At 47.4% G+C, this 23680-nt stretch overlaps 1 protein-coding gene and 1 long non-coding RNA gene across 14 annotated transcripts in view; one reads left to right on the top strand and one right to left on the bottom strand.

Annotated features, from left to right (window-relative positions):
• Positions 1–23680, bottom strand: part of NFIB (nuclear factor I B) — a 436690-nt gene that overhangs the window by 246074 nt on the left and 166936 nt on the right. The window lies entirely within an intron of this gene.
• The window catches only part of LOC131812602 (uncharacterized), a 28280-nt gene continuing 21388 nt past the window's right edge, over positions 16789–23680 (top strand). For 4 of the 5 annotated variants that reach the window (XR_009346416.1, XR_009346415.1, XR_009346413.1 and 1 more), the window contains exon 1: positions 16975–22584. This is a non-coding gene — a long non-coding RNA (uncharacterized LOC131812602). Of the gene's footprint in view, positions 16922–16974; positions 22585–23680 lie in introns of those variants that run through there. The other variant, XR_009346414.1, reaches the window with a different exon arrangement.

Here is a 23680-nt window from a genome sequence, read left to right as displayed (position 1 = left end):
GATCTCCTGGGCCCCCTGTCGCATTCCACTGGCCCGCTTTCCTCATGTGGGTCTACCCGCTGCCTCTCACACCCACGAGTTTACAACCCTTAATCTAAACCAACTGCTCTTCTTATAGATGAGAAGTCAAAACAAGGTTCAGGGAGATAATGATTTGGTTTAGTCTATGAGGCTAATTAACAGCCCCGCTGCTGTTAGAGAAGAGGCCCTCACTCTAAGCAAGGGCTCTTTTTATTAATGTTTATTTCAGAGCATGTGAGAAGTGGGGTCCTGTGATTCCTCATGACAAACCCACCAGAACTACTGTGACCTCAAGCTCCTTTATATGCCGAATCCCAGGTAGGCCACTCACCACTTTTTGTGCTCCAGGTCGTAATCAACATTTGATGTCCAAGAGCCAGACACCTGAACCCCCATAAATCCTGGCCGTACTCACAGTGTTTGTTCTCTCTTTAAAAAGAAAAATGTCAGAATGCAAGTCAGGGGAGCTGAATACTTTATAGAGATAATGTCAAATCTGCTCTCCTTGGTAAAATACTTTACAGTATTCCTATCAGATATATCTCACAAAGGTGTGATGTTCTGTCCCTACCCTAGTAGACAACCACTGTTCTAGAAAATCTAAAACTCCCTGATGGGTGCAGCGACTGTATTTTCTGAATGTTGAATCAGGACACATGGTAAAACTAAGGGCTTTTTTGGAAACAAAGTCAAGATTTTGGAAAGTTTTACACAAGTTTGTAAAAATGAATCATTGTGAGCTATGGTTTAATGGATGGGTTTCATGAAATACAATAAACATGTACACCGTCTAGGAATGCCTGATCTCTAATGTTAATGTAGGCAGTTAGAAATTTGCCCAGGCATAGGATTTGATGACAGGGACTGCCACATTATCATAGCTGTTGGTGTCCTGTGCAGTTTGGTTGTAATGTTTCATTCATCAGACCGGACTCTCTAGGTTCTTCTCTCAAATGGACATCAGTGAACACCTCCCACATACGACGTCACAGTCAAAACAGGAAATAACCAAGAAGTTTGTACATTACGTACATGGGGAAAGGCACAGAAGAGCTTCATATTTGATCAGGCCCTAGGCTCATTCACATAAGTGATCTTCATGGCCCTTTTTCGTGGCCAGCACACCATCTTAGTTGAGCAGGGTGGGCACACCCCTGTGCACATAGGAGGCCAGACCCTATAGGCCAGGTTTCCCTGTAGTCCAGAGATGCAGGCTCCTTCCAGCCCATTTTACATGACTACCTACAAGCTGGATCATCTCTTCTGCTTTGACCAACGGCAGCACCTTAATTAAGCAAGGTCTCCCCTAGGGCAACGATTTTCCCCAACCTTCGGTTAAAATGAGTGTCATAACAAGTGATAATAATTACCGCATACTCAGATCGAACCATGGCTCTGCTCTGTGCTCAGTAGGTCACCTCCATGATCTCAGCTCTTTTAAAGACGAGGAGCCTGAGGCTCAGGGAGGTGAGTAACAGTGAAAGGTTATGGGACTCCTAAACCAGGGCTTTCTATTTCCAAAGCCTCTGGCCAAAGCTGCAGCGAGGACCTAGTGCAAGACCGTAACCACCCAGGCGAGTGTGACCCCTTTATAGGAGTGGACCTTGGAAGGCTTTGCAAGTATTCCTTAAAGCATTTTTATCACTCTTCTTTTGAAATTGCTTTTAGAACTCAAGGCACATTCTTTTAAATATTATCAATGGGATAGATCTTCCTCCTTTGAATGTGGATTTGAGTTTTGGATATAGCTATGATTCATTCAATACCCCGTGGTGATGAAAGAACCTCTCAAGCTGGGCAAACCAGTTTAGGGCGCAAACAAGGCATGACAGAATGTAACAAGATTATCTTCATTCTCCAGCATTTCTGAAGGAATGGAATAGAGGAATGGAAGTGAATAGACTTGGACTTAGACGCCCCACGGGTTGGGGTTCAAATCCTGACCTAGTCACTCAAAAGCTATGTGATTCTGGGAAAGGCATGTAATAATTCATAGCCAAGCTTGCCTGATCTTCAAAAAGAGCATAAACATCTAAAGTACCTGCTTCATTGTTGTTTGGGAATCAAAAAAATCACGGATGTCAAAATATGTGTCAAAATACGTCAAGATGTGTCTGAAATGGAGTCCTTTCACAAGAAATATTTCTTGAACCTGATTATCAGGTTATTATTTATCTCTGTCCTTGTCCTTCGGATGTGGTGAGAGATGGCCAACAAGAGTTACCATTGTCTGTGACAATGACCAAACGTCAGGGCTCCTCTGAGTGCCACTGGGCCTAGCATATAGCCTTTATTTGCAATTAGAATTTAAAAAGCAAGATGGAGGTCCTGAGTTCCCCCATGCAGAGATGAAGTTGAAGGAGGCTGTGGCGTAGTCTGAAGTTTGTGGTAGGTAGTTTCTATCTAAAGTTTACTCCTAGACTCTCTAGAACAGTGGGAGATATAATTGTAGTTTGAGCAAGGGCCCTTCCTACACACTTACGGAATGCCTGCCCTGTGGCAGGTTGAGGCTCAAGGTGGGACCGGAAGGTTGCTCCTGTCATCAAGAACAGTGTCCAAAGGGCTGGTTAGTGACAGGCATGGAACGATGCTACCCAAATGATAAGAACTGAGAACACTCCAGAACCCACTGACACAAACAGTGTCGTCCATCTATTGACTAAGATGTTGCAACTCTTTAGGCACCAAATAAGTACCTGCGATGTCCAGGAGTTCAATGCGAACAAAACCGACAATATTCTAGCATGGAAGAGAGAGACCTGGAAGTGGGAGACAGGGAAGAAAATACCAGAAGAGTTAACAGAAATAGAAGCCTTGTGTAGTGTTGTTCTGAATTCATACACCTGTCAGGTTTCTTTGTGGAGTCAGAAGGGTGATTGGAGATTTCCAGAAAATTGGCATAGGGGGTTTATCAAAAGCTGGGAAAGAGGAGTGTTAAAGCGTTTTGCAACATGCAATAAATCAGGGGTATCTATCTACTGAAAATAGGGAACAGGAGCAGCCTCTGAGGGGCTCTGTGGAGCTTTGGCAATTGATCTAAAACCTTTAAACATGCTTTATCCTTTGCAGTGCCCCATAGTACAGGTACAATATTATTTCCATTTGATAGATGAGAAAACTAAGGTACAGGGAAGTAAATAACTTACCCAAGTCCAATACCTCCCAAGTATCCGAGGCAGGATTTGAACCTAGGGTTCAAATCCCTTGGGTCTTAACCAATTTCATACAAATTTTTCTTCTCCCCTACATGCCCCAGCCTCAATGGAGTGGCTCCGTCCTGTAGGGACGTCCTGTAGGGCTCATTCTAGGCCTCCATCTCCCTAACAGGGAGCCATAATGTGGGCAACCTTAGCACAACTGTATAGCATGACAATGACGTCTAGCCAAGACTTAGTCCCCAAGGAGAAAGGAAGCAGCCGAAGCCTTGGCCTAATGCTTTGGATCCCTCTGGGGTGAGATACAGTGACTGCCCAGTCTCTCTTCCTGTGCTTCAGAGAAATGAATAAATGGCTGCCCAATCACACAATGTAGGAACAAAAAGAACAAACTTCTCTAGAGCATGCATGTAGAAAAGGGCACATCCTAGGCGTGCAGCTAGAGGACTGATCTGTGTCAACACCATGCACATGAAGAAGTGGAAAATAGCTGGCAACCCAGAAACCACATTCAGCTCTCTGCCAATACAACCCCACCATCCCTCCCAAAGATACCCACTGTCCTGATTCTAACATACAAAGTTATATTGTCTGGTTTTGAACTTCATACAGAGGGAAGCATATGATAGTTGCTTTTTTATGGCTGAGCTACTTTGGTCAACATTTCATATGATATTCCTTCTTGCTATTGCAGATAACAAATGTCCTCTCCACCCTCCACTTTGCAGTCTGGAGTCTATTGTATGATATTTTGTATGTATGTATGTATATTGTAGGATATTTTGCAGTATGGATTCTATTTTATGAATACAACACAATTTATCTACTCTTTGTGGGGTCTTGACAATCCCTGGGTTATTTCCAGTTTGGAGCCAATACAAATAACAGAGAGATGGTCATACTTCTACCTGTGTTCCAGAGTTCATACATAGGCATTCTCTTGCCTAATAGTAGAATTTCCGGGTTATGAAGTAGCCTACGACAAATTTTCATACATAATGCCAAATAGATCTTCTAAAGTGATTGTACTAATCTACACTCCCACCAGCACTGCATGAGAGTTCTAGTTGTTTTACATGTTCGTCAACACTGTTTAATTGGTCTTTTTTTTCTGTTTCTGGAGTATAGTATCTCAATGTGGTTTTAATTTGCATTTCTGGATGACTGATGAGGTTAGCTGCTTTTCATCTGTTTATTGGCCATTTGGACAGCTTCTTTGATGAAATGTCTGTTCAAATATTTTGCCCATTTTTAGTTGGGCTTTCCTGTGCTTTTCTTATTCATTTGTCGGTGTTCTTTATATATTCAGGATGTGAGACCTTTGTCCTTTCCATCTGGTGCAGATTTCTCTCCTATTTTGTAGCTTGCGACTTCACTCATTCAATGTTGTAATGTTTTGGGGAGTTTCTAAAAGAACATTTATTAATTCTTAGTGCCATATAATAAATGGTACATATTTAAGGTGTATGACTTGTTAAGTTTAAACATATGTATATGCTAGTGAAACCATCACCACAATCAAGATGGGAAATGTTTCAATCACCTTCGAGGGGTTTTCTGTGCCTCTCTGTAATCCCTCCTAGCTGATCTGCTGTCTGTTATTATAACTTTGTTTGCATATTTTAGAATTTTATGTAAATGGAATCACCCAACAGGTACTCTTCTTTTGTCTGGCTTCTTTCATTCAGCATATTTTGACATTTATTCACGTCGTTATGTATATCAGTAGTTCATTTATTTTTACTATTTGAGTAGAAGTTCATTGTATAGCTTGGCACAATTTAGCCATCACCTGTTGATGGGCAATTCAATTGTTTACAGTTTGGGGCTCTTACAAATAAAGGTGCTATGAACATTTCATGTACAGGACTTTACATGGACATAAGCTTTTGATTCTCTCGGGTAAATACCTAGGAATGAAATTTCTGGGCACATGGCAGGTATCTCTTTAAGGGTTTAACTTTTTAAGGAGCTGTCAAACGGTTACCCAAAATGGCTATACCATTTCACAATTCCATTAACAATATATGAGAATTCTAGTTCCTTCATATCCTCACCATCTTAGTATGATCAAGTCTTTAATTTGTCACCATTCTAATAGTAATGTAGTGTGTTCCACAACCATTTTACTATTTGTTTCCCTAATATTTGTTTCCCTCATGACTAATAGAGTTAAGCATCTTTTTACATGTGTATTTAACATTCTTAGATCTTAGGTAAAGCATCCGCTCAAATATTTTGTTAATTTAAAAAAAACTAAGGTGTTGGCTTTCTGATTGTTGAATTATTGTAGTTTTATTTTTTACATGTTGTGGATACAAATCTTTCACCAGATATTTGATATGCAATATTTTCTCCCAAACAATGTCTTTTCTTTTCAGTCTCTTAACCATATCTTTTGAAGAGTCGAATTATTGAGTTGTGATGAAGTCAAAATTATGGATCATGCTTTTGGTTTTATATCTAAGACATTTTGCCTAATCCAACAGGACAAAGATTTTTCTCCCTATTTCTTTTGGAATTTTTATAATTTTATGTTTTACTTTGAGGTCTACAATCCATTTTGAGATACCTTTTATATATAGTGCAAGGGATGCACTGAAAATTCATTTTTTTTCACATGGATATTCAATTTTTCTGATACCATTTACTAAAAAGACTCTTTTTTTCCTCCACTGAATTTCCTTTATGCCCTTGTTGAAAGTCAGTTGTCCACGTATGTGTGGGTCTATTCTATTTCTTTGATTGATTGATGCCAATAGCACACTGTCTTAGTTATTCTAACATAGTAACACTTGAAATCGAGTAGCAATTAGTTCTCTAAATTTGGTCTTTTAAATCTTATCTTTTGATGAACTCTTCTGTTGTACTGTTCTTTGGATAAACTCTTCTGGCGTTTGGTTTGATTTTCAACAAATTTTCTCTAAGAAATCTTGAATCTACTCAGACAGACACTCTTCCAACTTGGAGCTGGAAATTACACCTGTGGGATTTTAATGCCATCGTTCATTTGGGCTTAAAAGTCGTTTTTACACAAAGACCTTTTATTAAAATGCACGGACCCTGGAGTGGGGTTGTGGCGATAAGTCAAATAGTCATCAGCTATTATGGTAACTGACTGCCAGCTGACAATCTGACTTTTTTGGAAAGGGATTCTTTCAACTGACCTCTTGGAGGCGGTGGGGAAGCCTGGGTGGAAGGTGGGAGGGAAAGACGTCTCCGGTTCATAGGAACTCCTGCAAGTTACCCCTCAGTATGCTGACTTTTTCACTTAGCATCCTCTTTTACTTAAGGTCCTTATAATTTCCCTTCTAGGACTATGCTCTAGAGCAGGGTCCTCTTCTGTAAAGGGACCAAACATGAGCCTGTGCATTCACACAGCCCAGAATATCTCTCAGGTTTAAGGCTCTGCAGGCCATACGGTGAGTCTCGGATGCCTCCATCCAGCTCTTTCCGTGTCACACAAAAACAGCCATCCATGATATTTAAACAATGAACCTGGCTGTGTTTCAATAACCTGTACTTATGGACATTGACATTGGAATTTAATATTATCTTTACACATCATAAGATATTTTTCCTTTTTTTTCCTTTTGGTCTCAATCATTTGAAAACACTGAAACCGGTCTTAGGTGGTAAGTCATACAAAAAGCAATGGGTTCTCTTTGGCCTGAGGATGATAGCTTCCTCACCCCTCCCTAGGGAAACTCCCTCACATCTGCATGATGAGGTCACATATATGGGACGTTCACATCAAAATTGTTCTTGAATGCTCCAAGCTAGAAATAACCAAAAGTCCCCGCAAAGGTAGAGCAGTTAAATGTACTGTAGTTTACTTTTACATATAACATATGGTTGAAAAAAAAAAAAAGCAAGTCTTGAAAGAATATATACAGTATGATTTTATTTATATAAAGTTCAAAAACAGACCTGCATAACTGCTAAAACTAAAATTAAAAAAAAAAAAAAACTTTAAAAATAAAAGCAAAGAAATGATCACAAGAAAAATCAGGGAGGGGAGTTGTGAGGTCCTGGGAATGTTGCATTTCTTGACCTGGGTCATGTTTACAATGGTGTTTGCTTTATATTTATTCTTTGAACTGTACCTTTTATGTATCTACTCTGAAATGTATATTTCATCAGTTTAAAAATCTCAGTTCCTCATTCTAACTCTGAGTTGGCATTTGGAGCCCCCTTTCATAGCGAGGTTGAGGAAGGGGGGGAGCTGCACGCCCAGGCCACATGTTTCCAACTTCCTAAAGCTCCTTTGATATAATTTTGAAGACCTTTGGCATCCATCTGGCCCTGGGCTTCACATTTGCCAAGAAGAGTCTTGGCTTTTATAGCATTCAAATGTTTTTCTTCTCAGTTTACTTTTGTCTCAGATACTAATGCTCTCTGCCAAATTCCCTCAAGGTCAAATCCACATTATTATGGGTTCCATTGTCTTGAAGCCTTTCTTGTTTGCAAATTCCATTTTTCCTAATTTCAAAATATAATTATAAATAATTCAATCACATTGAATTGGGCAGCGGATGCGTATACTGGCTACTTTCCCTTTATCCCTCTGCTCCTCAGTGTTTATTCTCCTCTTAATATTTCTACCTTCTGGCTCTCTATGCGTGGCTGTATGTTGTCATTAACCAGGCAGGGCTGAAATGAAAGAAGAGAAATTATGTATTCATGGTTGGAGAGGACATGAGTTTAAGAGTAAACCAACTGCTGTTTGAACCTCCACTCGATCCATAGGCTGTGTGTTCATGGCCGGTGACCTAACCTCTCTGAGTCTTTCCTTTCATTAATAGGAGTGAGAGCCAACAACTATGAGAGAGAGTCATTGTGACAATTAGACATGTAAAGGTTAAACAAGAAAATCTGTGCAGTGTATGAAGTTTAACACCTCCTGCTACTACTGCTTCATGACTTGGGATAGGGCTGCAAGAAACGTTAGTTTTCTTTCTCTTTCTTTTCCCTCTTCCCTTCCTTCCTCCCTCCCTCTTTCCTTCCTTCCTTCCTCCATTTTGCAAGATTTTTCCATCTACCCTCACCAAGCAATGGCTTCATGAGAGAAAAGGATGGCAGGTGGGTTGGGGACAGGAAGAATCAATGGTGGAAAGAGAAATTCTACTCAAGAGCCTGGGGAAAGAGCCCAGGTCACATCCTCCACTTTCCTTGTCCATACCTCTTCATACTCCTCATTCTCCCATAAGCACATATGTCTTTTCACCCCTAGAAATCCAAGAATCCTGGTAAGGCCGCTGTCAGAACCTTTAGAGAGCCTACAAGAACTCTATGGTGATTAAAATATCAGGAATAAAAAAAAAAAATCAGGAATAAAAATCGCCTCCCTAGAAATCACTTAGAACCCCGACTGGCATATTGTCTGCTCTGATTCAATGTTGGGTATTATTACCGCGATCGTCAGCGTCATGATTATTGTTGTTGTTCGGGACAACATCTCAGGGTGCCCACCAGAAGTGGCGAGGCCATCGGCCGCCTCATTTGCCAAATGCACACCCAAGTTACAAACGATAGCCGTTGTTTATTTCTCTCAGCATCTCTCAGTCTCCCTTGTCATTCCCCGCCTCCCCCTGCCCCCGAAACATTTCATTCTGCCTTTTCCAGAACAAACATCATTATAATCACTTCTTGTTCACATCTCTGATATCCCCATGGCTCCTGCTGCTCTCACTGGTAGTAGCAACACCTCAGAATTTACTACCATCTGCAAATATCATTAGCTATTGTTTATTCCCTCTCCCACACTATTAATGAAGATGTTAATTAAGACCAGAACTAACACTGACCCCAGCAGCAATCCACTAGACATTTATCCAACTGGATAAACTTCTGTTAGTCATTACCCACTGCTCATAGACATTACCACTACTCCAGTCCCTTCATCCGCTAATTTGTAAGAGACCAGGGGAGAGAATTAAGGGAGCCCAGTATTATTTAAAAATTAACACTCTGATACTTAGGGGTTTTGGAAAGGGATTTGGTGGAACATCAGAAGGACGGTTGTCAGTAATACGCATGAGTGGAGGGAGCTAGCCTCCAAAAGAATTTGGTAATTGCCTGGCTGAGCTTATGGGTTTCTGAGAGTTTGGCAATACACCGTAAGGCTAGAGGACACCAACATAAATTATAGTTTTCTTTCCAGACACTTCCATTTACAGATGAGCAGACTAAGGTCCAGAGACTTGTCCAAGGTCACTCCGCTCATTAGTGATAGGACCTGAATTGGAACTTGGGGCTTGAACTTCCTGTCCTGAGCTCCGGGTAGAAACAAAGAGCTCCCCGTGGGTTTCATCTATTTGTTTTCAGCAAACCGTCTGTAGTAGGAGTTCTTTACGTATTCGTTAAAGGAAAGAGCATTATTCACCACGATGCCCTGTTCTTCCCACCTATGTATTAGCCGTATTAGCCGTTCTCAACCCTGGCTAAACACTAGAATCACCTCGGGGAACTTTAAAAAAAAATACCAATGCCCGCACCACACCCCTGGAAAGTTGGATTTTTAATTGGACTGAGGAGAGGCCCAGGCCCTGGCAACTTTTTAAAGCTCCCCAGGTGATTCTAATGTGCAGCCAGAGCTGAGAGCCACCTCAGACGATAAAGTGATTTTCCAAAGGCTCCTAAATTGGGAGGTTTCTGGTTCTGTAGAATCGGGTCAGTACAGAGCTGCTGTCACTTAGCACACGGGAGCAAACCTTTCTCCTAGACCAGAAACTGACAGCCCTTAGGACTTTTCCCTGGTGAAGAAGGCGAATTACATCATCACCTCAGAATGATGTCACTTGGAATCTTTGCACCCAGTCGGGGGTATTGAGACTGGGCAGTTTTTCCAGATTTAGACTGTGGGGGGCAGTAGTGCCCACTTCAAGGCTCTCAGGCAGCCCTAAGGGGAGTTACTGGTTCAGTAGGGAAGCTGGCCCACTGGAAGCAAAGGCAAGCAAAGGACAGAGGACCTACCAGGCTCTACGGGGTTTGCTATTTCCACACTAATACCCACTTGTCCCCCTGCCGCTGGTATGACAATGAAGCCCGAGTAGATGAAGAATGTAGGTCAAAGACAAAATAAGGAAACATAATCTCAGGCTTTTGCCTGGACAAGAGCCCAAGGAGAATCAAGACAAGACTTTGGAAGGTTTCAGAGGCTGTTAGTTTTCTGATGTCGCACTTTGTGGCCTCCTCCATTTTAAGCAGACATCTCTAAAGGACTAATGGCCCAGCAACACTCACACCTGTCAGAACTGGGGGATTCACAGTGCTCAAGTTTGCTGCTGCGGGATGTTCACTGCCCCCACCCCGCCCCGGGACCTGGTACACCACACCAGGGCTGCCATCGGCAGTGAGAAGCTGTGCTTCCAGGAAGGATAGAAGACTCTCTCTGTAGTTCACAGAAAGACACTACGTGGAAATTAGAACACTCGAGGAGGGAGAAAGACCCAACAGTCTTCCACATCCTTGCCATAAGTAGTAGAGGCGTCATGATGAAATCAGGGGAAAAGAGAGAAGAGCAAAGAGAAGACTGGAAGCCTTAGGGAGGGGCCGTAGGGATCACTCTCCCTCCCCAGATATGCTCCAGGATCAGCGCCTCTCCACGGTTGTTAAGGCTGGGCGAACACAGGAAAATGTCCAGGAAGCTGGTGAAATGTGGAAATGGGATATCTGTAGAACAGACAATAAGACTCGGGGGAAAAAGGAAGTGTAAGGTGGGAACATTTTTTACGTGTTCACTCTCTTACCAACGGAAGCTGGGGGCCCAGGCATGGGTCACAGGCTAGCCTGCTACTGTGACAACCTGGTTCAGCTTCTGGAAGAGAGAAAGAAAGAGAAGGAGTCCCAGCCACAAGTCACTGGTGGAAGGCCAGGACAAGGGGCTGCCACCAGTGAACGCATCCAGATGCACTGAAGTGTTGTCCCAAAAACACTTCTTGAGAGAAACAGCTTAGGTAGAGAGTGACTCCTCTGGAGGAAAAAAAAAAAAAAAATCAGTCATTTTGACAAGGTCAAAATACCAAGAAAACAGCATTCCCTATTGAGAAGTTACGGGTCAGGACCATACTCCATTAGAAAATACTCTTTTCTGCTTCTCCCTTAGGCATTCTGGCTATGGCGTGATTTTTAATACGTTCCCTCAAACAGAGACTCTCCGGGCACACAGTCTCAACTAAAAACATGAAAGTGGTTGGATTTTAGGGTAAGAGTTCTCTCCCCCCTTAACTGATAAAAAGAAAGACTCTAGAGGAGGGAGTGGACTAATGATCTAAATAATTCCATAAGAACGTATGATCCCTGGTGGTATTTGGGCACAAACTTAGTGGGCTGTGGTATGGTCTGCACTTGTCCAATATTGGGACTCAGAGGGAAGTCAAGTTTCCCTTGGGATCTGGAAATTGGGGCAATTTGGATGATTTCCGCTTTGCTTGCACCTTGGGAAGCTAGCCAGGGAGGAAGCCAGTGGAGAGAGGAGGGAAGGAGGAAAGAAAGGAAGGAGGGAGGGAGGAACAGAGGGAGGGAAGGGGACTCAGCTCTTGCGCATCTTGCGCACACACAGCTTGCCGGACATTGCTTCTGGCATTCTCATATATGCAATCCCACTTAATCTCTAGAACACCACTGTGAGGTAGGTATAATTGCTTAGCTAGTAAGTAGCCAGGTTATATTCCATTCAGGTTTACCTGATTTCAAAATTCTTCCCTTTTCCTCTTGACAACTAGTCACCACCAGCTAAGTGTACCTACATGGACACTTGTGTATACGTCTGTGGATAGGTGTCTTTGGTTACTTAAGCCTTTCTCAACACTGCCCTATCGCTAAGCAACCAAACAATGAGGGTAAATTCCCTATCTCTGGTTTTTGTGCTCTTCTCAGACTAGAAATGATTTTCCTCTCTTCAGAGTTGCCCCTAATGTTGTTTTCATCTGGCTTTGTTCGTACAGTGTTGAAGAAAGGAGGAAAAGAGGAAGGGTGAGGGCTGAAGGAGATCGCTGGTCCAGGTTCTGTTGTTTACTGGGCAAAGACTATGGGGGGGGGGGCAGGCAGAGGTCAGGTCCGGTGAGGATGCCACCATTTTGCCAACCCCCCTTCCACGCCCCTGTGGGACTTCTCTGATAAACAGTTCAGCTCTGTTTTACCCACAACTTCTTGATAACTGGAATCTCCTCCTTTACTGAGAGACCTTCTCCATCCTTGGAGAAGCTTCTCTATACTTCTCTGAAAGAGGAATGGCAGACCATGCCCACCGCCCACCCAGCCCACCCATCGTTGGGGCCTCTATGTGTGTGTGTGTGTGTTTTTTTTTTTTAAAGATTTTAGTTATTTATCAGAGAAAGAGAGGGGGAGAGAGCAAGCACAGGCAGACAGAATGGCAGGCAGAGGCAGAGGGAGAAGCAGGCTCCCTGCTGAGCAAGGAGCCCAATGTGGGACTCGATCCCAGGACGCTGGGATCATGACCTGAGCCAAAGGCAGCTGCTTAACTAACTGAGCCACCCAGGCTTCCCAGGGCCTCTATGTTTTTGTTTTTGTTTTGTTTTTTCCTCACAGGAAGTAGAGAGAGGGGTTGGGAAGGTGGGAATGTGCCTGAGGAGGCTGCAGCCTCCCTCCCCATTGGTCACCTGCTGCCCAGTGGAGAAGAGCCATGGCCAGGTTTTCCCTGCATCTCCCTGGAGCAGACACAGAGGATTCAGGAAATGCTATCACAAAAGGGTTTATTGGGGGGAGGAACATGTGGAAGAGGAGGGGGTGTTGGCAGGGACCCTTGTTCCAGGCTAAGCCTCTGCTGCCTGCAGTCTCCATATATTAATTCTCTCCTTTCTCCACCCCTGACTTTCCAAGTGTTTGTATTCACTCCCTAAAGGAAAGCACTCCCCCAGGCAAAAGTGTTTGCAGCATTTTTATTAAAGTTTAGTGGAGAGGAGGGAAGAGGAAGGAAAAGGCTGGACTTGGAGGGGGCACGCGGTGGTGGTGAGGGGGGTTGATAATGGCTGCCGGAGAGAGAGGAAGAGAGAGGGAGAGAAAGGGAAGGCAGGCATGCATGAGAGCCTCAAGTCGCAGCCAAGAAGCAGAGAAAGGGCTGGTGGGGACAAGGGCGGGGTGTGTGCGTGTGCCAAAAGCCTTATAGAAAAAGAGCAGAGATCTGAACAGGGGGAATGGTGAAAAGCAGAAGTGCAAATGGACTTTGGGATCCTCCTGGCAAAGAGGGCTCCGAACAAAATACAAAACAGGCCACCGTGTCATCTCAGGGAGACCCAAGTCTGGAGGAGGCAGGCTTACTTGGAGATGCACAGAAAAGGCCTAGCAAATAAATAAATAAATGCCAGAGTATGCTAATATGCTGCGGGCCTTTAAAGAGAGGGTGAGAAAGAGAGGGAGAGAATGGAGGTCTTGATACACAGAGCGACATCAAGTGAAAGCAGCAGCAGAACAGAGACAGACAGGGACAAAACACACACACATAGCCAGACCCCAAGAGAGGGACACAGAGAGAGTCGCACACAGAGAGAGACAGAAAGGGCTGGGAGAGGGGGGCGACAGGGGCGGGAGCGGGGCGGGAGCGGGGCGAGAGAGGGAAAGTCTCCAGCCAAATGCGGGAGACTTGGCAGGTGGACAGCAGCCGCTGGCCCAGGCAGTCCCTGCACTCTCTCCGTCTAGTCTATTGTTGTCTGGAGGGGGGGGAGAGGGACTTGTTTGTTTGTTTTGTTGTTTGGCCTCTTTGTCTCTTTTGTTCCAAGCAGTTAGTTTGCTCCTTTCCCAGACACTGGGCTGATGGAAGTGCTTTATGGATTTTTCTTAAAGGGACAGGATTAGCTAGTTTACCAGTACAGTTTCTGAGATTTCTTAGTCCTAATCAGTTTCCATCTAAATGGATATGTGTGTGTGTGTGTGTGTGTGTATACATATACATATATATATATATACATATATATATATACATATAAAATCTCCATCCGTATTTTAAAAGATCTTAGTAAGTGTGGAGGGTTCATATTTATCATATTTACGCTGCTTTTGTGACTGGTTATTAAGAATAAAGGGGTCAAGTTCAGCCTCCCCACCAAGCCTCCTCCTCCAAGGTTGTCAACACTGCAGGGGGTAGACGGAAGGAAAGACAAAAAGAAGAAAACCTACAAACAAAAGTAAATGGAGAACATACATGAATAACTCCAAACCTTGGTATATGTTCTTACCCACCCCTTTTTTTAACATCAAGATGAGAAATTTAAACTTGAGGCCTAGATGGGCTTGGAAGGACCACGGGCGGCCTGGACATTCCTCCCCACACTGGCAAGGTGCTATAGGCCTCTGGGCTTCACCCCCAGGCCGTTTCCTGCAGGCCCTTCCCAGGCTCCATCCCAGAAGACAGACACTGTGCTAGGGACTTGGGGAACCCAGCTTGTCTTGGGTCACTCCTTTTCTGAAGGATAGGACTATTAGGGATGGACTCAGGCAGCCCAGTGACAGTGCTGGGGAGTACTGAGTCACTGAGCTGAGCAGAGAGCTGCTTTTTCTTTATTTGAGGAGAGGTGCTGGTGGCAGGAGAAGGGGTATCCTACAAGCCTTTGACTTTTTTGTTTCACAGAGACTCCCAGCTTCCTGTCCTTCATGATAATTTCAATAAGTTTTGGTCTAAAGCAGACAGCTCCTGAAGGAAATGAGATTTCAAAACACTTCCAAATTCATCCACATTCAATTTTGAATTCATCTCTAGCCGTCCCCTGAAAAGAATGCCCTGTCCTTTTACTTAATCCTAACTTCATCTTCTCCTCCCTGTCTTAAAATTTCTTAGTGAAATCTAGGGTGCTCTGCCCAGACATTAAAAATTAATGCATACAATCCAAGCACTTGGGGTTCTAGGAAATGTTCAGAGGGGGTGGAGGTGGGAGAGGGAAGTGGGTGCCCCTTTGTGAATAGGATCCTTTATATTCCAAGCAAACACAAATCAGAGTGGGCGTGTCTGACCCTTGAAAGTGCGTCTGCCACAGTTGTAGGGTACAGGCCGGCTCTGGGAGACTTGGCAGGTGGGAGCACAGTGTGCCCTCAGCTCCACCCCACCCCCTGGGAGTTTGATACTGTAAAGAAAAGATATACAATTCCGTCAGGCGCTGGATTTTGGGGGTGGTGGGGTGAGGAGTTAAGAAGCAAGCTGCTCACACACACACAACTTATCTACCTCTATCGCATTTTTCTCCTCTCCACTTCCGCGACCCCCTCCCCTCAAAGCGGCCATAGGTGTCCCGTTATCATCACCAGGAAGTTTTGTTTCTGCTAGGGTGCCAATAGAAGGATCCAGATAACCCCCGCCTTTCCAGGCCTCCTCCCTCTCCGACACAACCTTGGTGACAATGTGGGCCAAGGCTTGCTGGGACCAGTCCGGAGTCAGAGGTTGGGGGTGGGGGAGGGGGGCAAGGCGACAAGGCCGTGCGACCTTGGTTCCCGGAGGGCCCAGTGAGAGTGAGGCCTCTGGGAGGTGCAGCCCAAAGGAAGCTGCACGGGGGACACGTGTTTGCCCAGAGTTTGGAAAGAGAGAATGTTGTAGGGCGCGGGTCTCCTGAGACTCTTGGGGGAGGGGGCATTTGTAGCCAGCTTTGATTTGGGCAGACAGCTCACGTTCCGGGTCACACGAGGTAACCGACGTCCTCCTAACCTCGAGCATAAACTTGATTCTGATTTGGGCACGTAGGCGCAGCCCCGCTGAACCCGTTAGTTTCTGCGGACGTCGCTTAGGGGCAAGCATCATCTGTGGCCAATGATCGTAGGATCACAATCTCGGCACGTGGAAAGATCAAAGCAAAGTGCTGGCCTTGACCCTGGCGGGGTCAAATCCGATTCCAAGCCCAATCCGGCAGGTTTCAGAAACGGCCCTGCAACCCCAGGCCCGGGAGTCCACACGGCGCCACCGGAGGAGAATTTCGTTTCTATTCCCCGCACGCGTCCTAGCAGCGCACCAGAAGATCTTGTTTCGCCGGAACGTTCTCGTTGACTTGTTGGTTTGAAAGTTGAAGCCCCGGGAGGGTAAGGCTGGCCACAAAAATTTCAAACCCCGCTAATCCTAGACAAAATAAAAACATAATAGGCCACAAACCAACCAACTTGGGACAAAGTCTGTGGTGGTCCCCTGGCTGGGCACATGGAGCCCCGGGACCTGGAGAGAGTGAACCTTTCTACCGCCAATTCCCAGTCTGTGGGAAGACCTCAGGATGGTGTTAGAGCCGGGTCTCCTCTCCGTTGCGCACTCCAGTCTTCTAAAGAAGTATAAAACAAACCCCCAAACCCGCCGCATCCACAGCTCCGGGAGGTGGGGGACAAGGGGCACAGGAAGCTTGACTCGAGCCCGAGTTTTGGCACGAGTTTGCCTCACACCAAGACGTAGGGTCTCCCAGGGAGACGAAACCAAGGCGGAGAAATCGCGGCCTGGGAGCCCCTGGCCCCCCACTCGGGAGCCAACCCGCCCAGCACGAAGAGTGCGTCTCCCGATCCCCACCCCGGGGAACTGGAAGGCAGGCGGGCGCTCGGGGCTCCAGCAGGGTGGAAGAATCCTAAAGAAAAAAATCTGCAAAGAGAAAAAAATAAATTTGATTCAAACCAAACTCCAAGCCCGAAGGTCCCCGCCGAAAGCGAGGTGGGGGAGGAGGGGGCGGGAACGGCCGAGGCGCGGAGAGTGGGGGATGCGGAACGAACGCCGTCCCCTGCAGAGTCGGTGCCTCCGGGGGCTCACAGCGCGCGCTCCCACCCGCAAGGTTTGGACTCACGGGGGTGGAGGAGGGTGGGAGGGAGAGGAAAGGAGGCAAGGTGGAGGGAAGGGGGTGGGGGAGGAAGTGGTGGTTCTCTTGCTCGTCCTGCCAGCGTCAGCCGAGGCGAACTTGACTGAGGTGGCAGAGCTCGAGAAAACTTTGGAAAGTTTAGGTAGCACGGTTAGTGGTGGAGGCGCAGGGCAAACAAGCAGCGCTGGGGTGGGTGTGGGGGAGCGGGCCGGGTGCCATTGGGAAGCCAGGTCGTGAGGTAGTTAAAGATCCAAGAATCCTGGGTCAGGTCCGCCCGCGGCCCCAGAGGCTTCGAGGGGCTGACTGTGAGCCGTTACTTTAAGAGACGGACAAGACAGAGCCGGTAGTTCGGCGGTTCGTGCCAGTGCCGAAAGCACTACGCGGAGAAGGCTCAGAGCAACGGCGGCAAAGGCTCGTCCGTCAAGGCGGGATTAGATCCGCCTGCCCGGGGGGCCCCGTCCCCCACCTTCCCCCGCCCTGCGAGAGCCGCGCGCGCCAGGGATCTTTGGGGCGACGCGCGCCGTTTCGAGTCGCGCTTCGGGTCTCTGCGCACCACGTGCGCCCACGGCCTCAGGCGGGGACGTTTGGGCGAGTGTCCCGGCAGGGAAGGGGGCCACGCAGCCGGGACGGTGCTGCGGCGACGTCCCAGCCCGCCCACCCTTGCTGGGGGGCAGGACAAAATGGCCCAACCCAACTTCTCCCTGCGCCCTGGGGAAGAAAGCGTAGTGCGCCCGCTGGAGCGCGAGGCCGCCGCCGCCCGTTCCACACACGGCCTGGCATTCTGCTTTTCCTCACTGCGCACCAGGGAAAGGCATAATTCAATTATATCGTTCAAGTGCCACGCAGCTTTTCCCTCTTTTGCTCTGCAACCTAGTGCATTTCGAAGGGAACTCTCCCAATCCTCAAATAAATCTCTCTCTCTCAAGTCACTCTGGGTTCTTTAGTAATTATTGGGGGGAAAAAAGAAAAAAGAAGGAAAAGAAAAGAAAGACCGCCCCAAATCAGATATGAGTTTACCGTCTGAGCTGCATATTTGGGCTCATCGAGCTTGGTTCCAAACCGCGCAGCTCACGCTATTTCGGGAGAAGCTGGAGAATGGGGAGAATACAAGGTTATTTAAAGTTGACTCCCAGAACGCGACTTTCCTTCCAGGACTCCCTAGGAGTCTGCGTCTAGGCTCCAGCTTGAATATTGAACCCGGGCTAGCTCCCCGGTGACACTACCTGTTGGGAGAATGCGCAGTCTAGACCGTTGGCCTTCCTTTCTCCCGCGCAATCCCGGCAGCGACGGGATGAATCTGGGTTTGGCAGGGAAGGGGAGAAGACAGAAGAGCTAGGGGCACAGCACAAAGTCAGCAGCGCCTGGTACTACCCAGCAAACTGCTCTGGCTCTTTAGGAACTGGAAGCAGTCCCCAGTACGCTGTGCGGGGTCCCTGGCCGCAGGGATGCGCCCAAACTCTGCACGATTCTCGAAATTCGGAAACCACAAAGCAGTGCCGTTCGTGTTTACGGCTTAGTGCAAGCCTAACTTTAAAAAAAAAAAAAAAAAGGCAAACAAAACAAAAAATCAGAAGCCTCTTGGCAGCTTCCTCGGCGCCCACCCCAACTCCGCACTCCAGCCCCCAGCACTTTTCCCTGCACCGAAAATCACTTTACTACTTCTTAAAATTCGGAAAAGTCCGCGGCGGCTTGGACTCGCGGCAACCCAGAAGCTGCTTCGAGCTCCTGCACGAGTTGCTTGAGGGAAATCACTCTGCTCTTTCGAGCAAACTGAATCTCTGAATCTTAAAACAACCTAACTGGACGAGGAAGCGGATCTCTCAATATATATTCGAGCCGTCTTTGTAGGGATTTTTGGAGGCCGGGGGACGGGGGCTGGTATCTCACAGGAACCTGTGGGAAGGACAGTTCGGGCCGGGCCCTGGGGCTGGAAGTCTCATTTGGGAAGCGCACAGCGCGGGTTGAGCGCGCGCGTTTGATTGCATTCTTTCCGGCAAACGCTCCAGCGGAGCCGGCACCGACAGGACAGGGGGCGGGGGTGATGTAGAGGCACAGGCTGGGCTAAACCGGGGAAATTTCCCCCTAGACGTGGGAAGCACTCCGCGTTGTGTCTCCGATGCGGGTTTCTGCTTTTTGATAGCGAATCCCGCTCAGTTTGGGGAGCTGTGGAACTTGGGAGAAGCCCTACGGGCCGGCCCATTTGGGGTCCGAGGGTACGGAAAGCCTTTGTGATCGGGGGCACAGCGGGGCTGTATTTCTCAGGGCCTGCGCTCACATTCTCCACGGTTACAAAGCACTCGGCTTAAAACGAAATGGGGACAAATATTAGGCCACTGCAGGGAAGGAGGGCGGTGAGCCTCGTCTTGTTTAGGGTACTCGTTTTGACAGCGAAGACTGCTGGGCTACGCGGAAGAACGAGACTTTATTAATGAGAATTTATTGCACAGGAACGAGAGTGGAGACTTCGAGCTAAAGGACGGCGCAGGACGCTTCCCGCGCGGCGGTCTTTTATGATCCTGGCGATATTCTTCTGTTCGGGGCCCCTAAGTCACACCCCTATTCCCAGTCTTAAGTGGCATTTCCCTTCCCAGTGTGCCTCTTTCCTGTGCCCACTCATCCGGGCTTCGTGCTGCCCGGGATCTTTCGGCGGCTGGAAAAACTCTTGCAAACTTGCCCTTCACCAGGCGCTTACGCGGGTGGGCTCTCCCCGCGCCGCCGCGCCGCTACCCCGGAACCCTCCGGGGCCTGGGAAACCCGGCGTATTTTCCAGCGCTCAGCCTCGGCGCTCCTGTTTTATTTCAGTTCCATCCCAGGGGCACGGACCCAAGGATAATAAACAGTGCTGCTTATTACAGATACAAACGGGCGCAGAAAAAGAACCACGCGGAAAAGCAAGCACGGAGACATTTTTGCAAGTAGCCATACATTCAGAACTGACTTTGAAAGTGAGTTGTACAGTGGAAGGTATCTCTTCAAAATTATGGAAATTCGCAAAAGTATAGGTTTGTCAAAGTATGATGGTTGGAACTCTTTTTATTTATTTGGTTTTGCCTCTGGAAATCCGGCGGAGTTGTTGCTACCTGCCCCTACCTCTCTACAAGCCGCCTCCTCCTACTTTATCCCCCTCTTAGATCGCTAGGCCTCACCTAAAAAGGGGAGGGAGGGTCTTCCAGGTGTCAGCATACTTTGCTACCGTTATTTCAGATCCTTCAAGAGTTGAAAACACTACTTTCCCTTTAGGCAGTGACAACGCGGGCTTTGGGGGGGGGCAGGGAGAATGTCATTGTAACGGGTGTGGTCAAATAATTCAGAGATAAGGGGGGAAAATTCTACGCCCCCCCTTTTTTTAAAATATAAACGAAGATACCCTCTGAGTGTTGACTGGGAGTAGGGGCTGGTGATTCCTCAGGGTGCGGGTGCGGGTGAAACCCATTTCTGCCCTGCCTGATGGCCTTGGGAAAGGGCCTCCCATCTGCTCTGATCACCAACCGCCCCCCCCCACCCATGTCAGAAAATCTTTCTGCCTGCAAATATTGGCAGGACGCTGCTGCGACAGGCGGTGGTTCTTTAAATAGGAAGGAGACCGCAGGGCGAAAAGAAAGTCACAACCTTCCTACCCACCAGACTACCTGCCTCCCGTCCCCAAAGGCTGAGCGCTGGCAAAGGAGTCTTAATAAGGAAAACCTCCAATCTCCAGCAGGATGGGAGGTGAATTAGCAGTGTGTCCCAGGAACGAATCTGTATTTGATTCTCAGGGGCTGGGGTGCCCCAGAACAGGTCTCCCTGTTTCAGTGCCAGAGCATCCGATCTGCCCTTCCAATAGCCCTCCCAGTTTCTCCACTTTTCCGTTGTTGTGCAGATAAATGTAAAACTGGACAAAATTTCTGAGGGTGCTTTAGTCCTATTCTCCTGGGCAGCGGGTGACTTCTGACTTTATCCAAAGGGCCTGCTCTGCTTTTGGTGGTGCTAAGTGGAGGGTCTGGTCTCACCAGAGCTAGCCCTTGTGCCCCACACAGAACTCTTCACCGACCAACCTCCTGGGGCTTCCTCTGGCTGGACCGGCCCCTCTGACAATCAAGGGCATCTCTCTGGAAACGATTGGGGCCCAGTGCACCCAGGGAACAGCCTAAACCTTCTCTCCCCAGCTCCTACCTAAGTTGATGGCTTTGCATGGTGTTCACAAATTTTTGTTTCCTCCCTTAATTTCTGTATCATCTCCAGACTTTGCTCAGCTGTCTCCAGCTCTCTCTGCCCATCCTCGAGGCCAGCTTCTAGGAAGAGAAGGATTTGTGCCTGATGAGCTCCAGCTTGCGAAGCCTCCTCTGCAGAGACTGGCTGCGTTTTCTAGGGGGTACTTGAGGCACTTTTGGTGGCGAGCTTGGCTCTGGCCTTCCCATTATTTTCCAATTCAGTTGGACCATATCTTGTCATTTGATAGAGGAGGGAACTGAGGGACAAAGAAGGGACTTGACTTCCCCAAGGGCAGGCGGTGAGCTGAGAGCAGAGTCTGCATCAGACCCCAGGATTCTTGATTCTGAGTCCGTCTGCTCAGTACTGGGGCCGGTGTCGCTGACAGTTCACTACTGTTCAGGAAGCTTCTGTTGCGTGCCAGGCCACTTGCCGTGTGCCAGACACTTTACATAGGTTATCATTACAGTAACTCTAAAGAGCATTATTAGCCCCAATAAAAATTTTTTAAAATTATAAGAGTAACATATACATAAATCAAAATACTTCGAATAACTCAAAAAGGCCTAAACTGAAAGTAAGCCTCTTACTCTCCCCCCTTTTCCAGAATGAGGCTGGTATTTTTCATCCCTTGAGCGTCTCTGTCCATATCTAATAAACGTTACCATGACCTTCTGAATGAGGACAGAGAGGCTCCCAGTCAAGGTCACCAGCCGTGGCTACCTGTCTCCAACCCAGCACTGCCATCACTCTCTATGGGAGCGAAGGAGAGTGGGGAGATGAGTAGTAAGTAGTGAGGCTACAGATAAAAGAAGGATCAGATCAGAGTTCACGTCACCCCTTCCTTTTCCCGTCCACCTACACCTGCTAATGCTACAGGTTTTCAGGAGCTGAGACCATAAACTTTCTTGGTGCAGGTAACCTGACGCTCGTTTGGGAGGGCTGCATTCCTTCCAGGCCTCTGTGCAACTGGACAGACAGCTTTCCTTGGGCCCCTGTCACCTAGCGGCTGTCACCCCAGTGCGGCCTCCAGCCTGTGCTAGCTCTGGGAGTGGGGCAAGCTCCGGAAGCTTCAATTTCCCTGCCTGTCCCTCTGGGTTGTTGGGAGGCTCAAACCAGAGAGATCCTGGGGAGAGGACTGGAAACTTGAAATCACTTTCTGTAAATAGAGCAGCTGCTTTTCAAAGGCCTGGTTTAGGACCCTGTGGCCCTTCAGTTCAAAACAGTGAATGTTTAGGGTTCTTTGCAAAAGGGTGCGTCTGTCTTTCGGATATGGGGTTCACGTTTTGGGTGTGTTGTGTCTATAGAAGCAGGTACAGAAGTGTGTCTCAAAGTGTGAGCAAAGTGGGCGTTCCTTTATCTGTGAAAGAGGGGAACACTGAGCCGTTGGAATCAGAGACGTTGGTGAATGTGAAGCGGATTTCCTTCTGCTGGAGGACACTTAAAGCCAGGTTGGTGAGGGTAGAAGGAGACACTGATCCTGCTTGGGGTGCACAGTGGGATGCTTTAGCCTGTCCCTTGGGGTAGGCAGATGATCAGAAGCAGACAGAGGGCAGCAGGGGTGCCTGCTGGGTGGCATGAGCTTTCCAGAACCAGTAATTTCATTTGTTTGTTAGTATTTTTGTGAGTGGAAACGAAAGGGACTTGGAAGGATGGCATGTGATCATTTTTTCAGGAAAAGCTAGTTCTGTCCTTGAGAGTTCTTCATTCTGGAAGAGTTGCTAGAAAATCCTGAGTTGGGGGGGGAGGCCTCCAGGTGAGAACAAATGATGGGGCGGTGGCCGTGGGCTCCAGGGCTTTGCAGTGGAGGAGCTGTTGGGGAGGGGGTGCTGTCTCTGAAAAGCCCTTCTAGAAACATGCATAAATCTGAGATAGTACAGGGGGAAAGTCTGAGCGTCCAGGAGGAAAGAGAAAAAAAAAAGCAAAAATGGTTTTAAGATGAATGAGGGGGGCTGGGGAGTGGGCCGGTTCCAGAGAGAAACCGTGAAAGGAGGGAAAGTCAGATTTTTTTTTTTTTTTGAGGCCCAGCCAGCCTTCAGAGCCTGCTTTCAGTGTCTGTCAGGACAAAGGATGCTGCGCCCCCTGGTGTCAGACTGGCAGTCAGCACCGCTCGCAGCGGCAGAGACCTGAGGGCGGAGAGCCCCAGGGTCCTGCTGGAAAAGTCCACGGATCAGGCAGATGCCTTTCCTTCTGTTTGTGAAGGGTGTTGCAGTTGAAATAGCCTTTGCTTCTCCACTCTGGAATTTAAATAGAGACTCTAATGGAGAGAGAGGGGGGTTTTGTTGTTGTTTTACATGCAATTTAGGCCAATAGGACAATGCCTGCTTCAAAGCCTGGTGGGGTGGGAAGTCCACGGACCTGAGAAAAAGACCTGCTTTTGAGGTGGAGTGTTGGTCTGGGGGTGAGTCATTCGATCGACATTTTAGAGCCTCCCTTTCCTTGTCTTAGAAACAAAGGGGTTGGAGTACCAAGCTCCAAAATTGGGATTTATTAATTAAGATATTCCAAGAACCTGGCAAATTGGACATTCTTTTTATTTTTATTAGC

Source organism: Mustela lutreola, chromosome 12, assembly GCF_030435805.1.
Source record: "Mustela lutreola isolate mMusLut2 chromosome 12, mMusLut2.pri, whole genome shotgun sequence".
NCBI classification, from domain to species: domain Eukaryota; kingdom Metazoa; phylum Chordata; class Mammalia; order Carnivora; family Mustelidae; genus Mustela; species Mustela lutreola.
The sequence above is the reverse complement of the archived record's forward strand: the minus strand, read 5'-3'. Positions and strand labels throughout refer to the sequence as shown.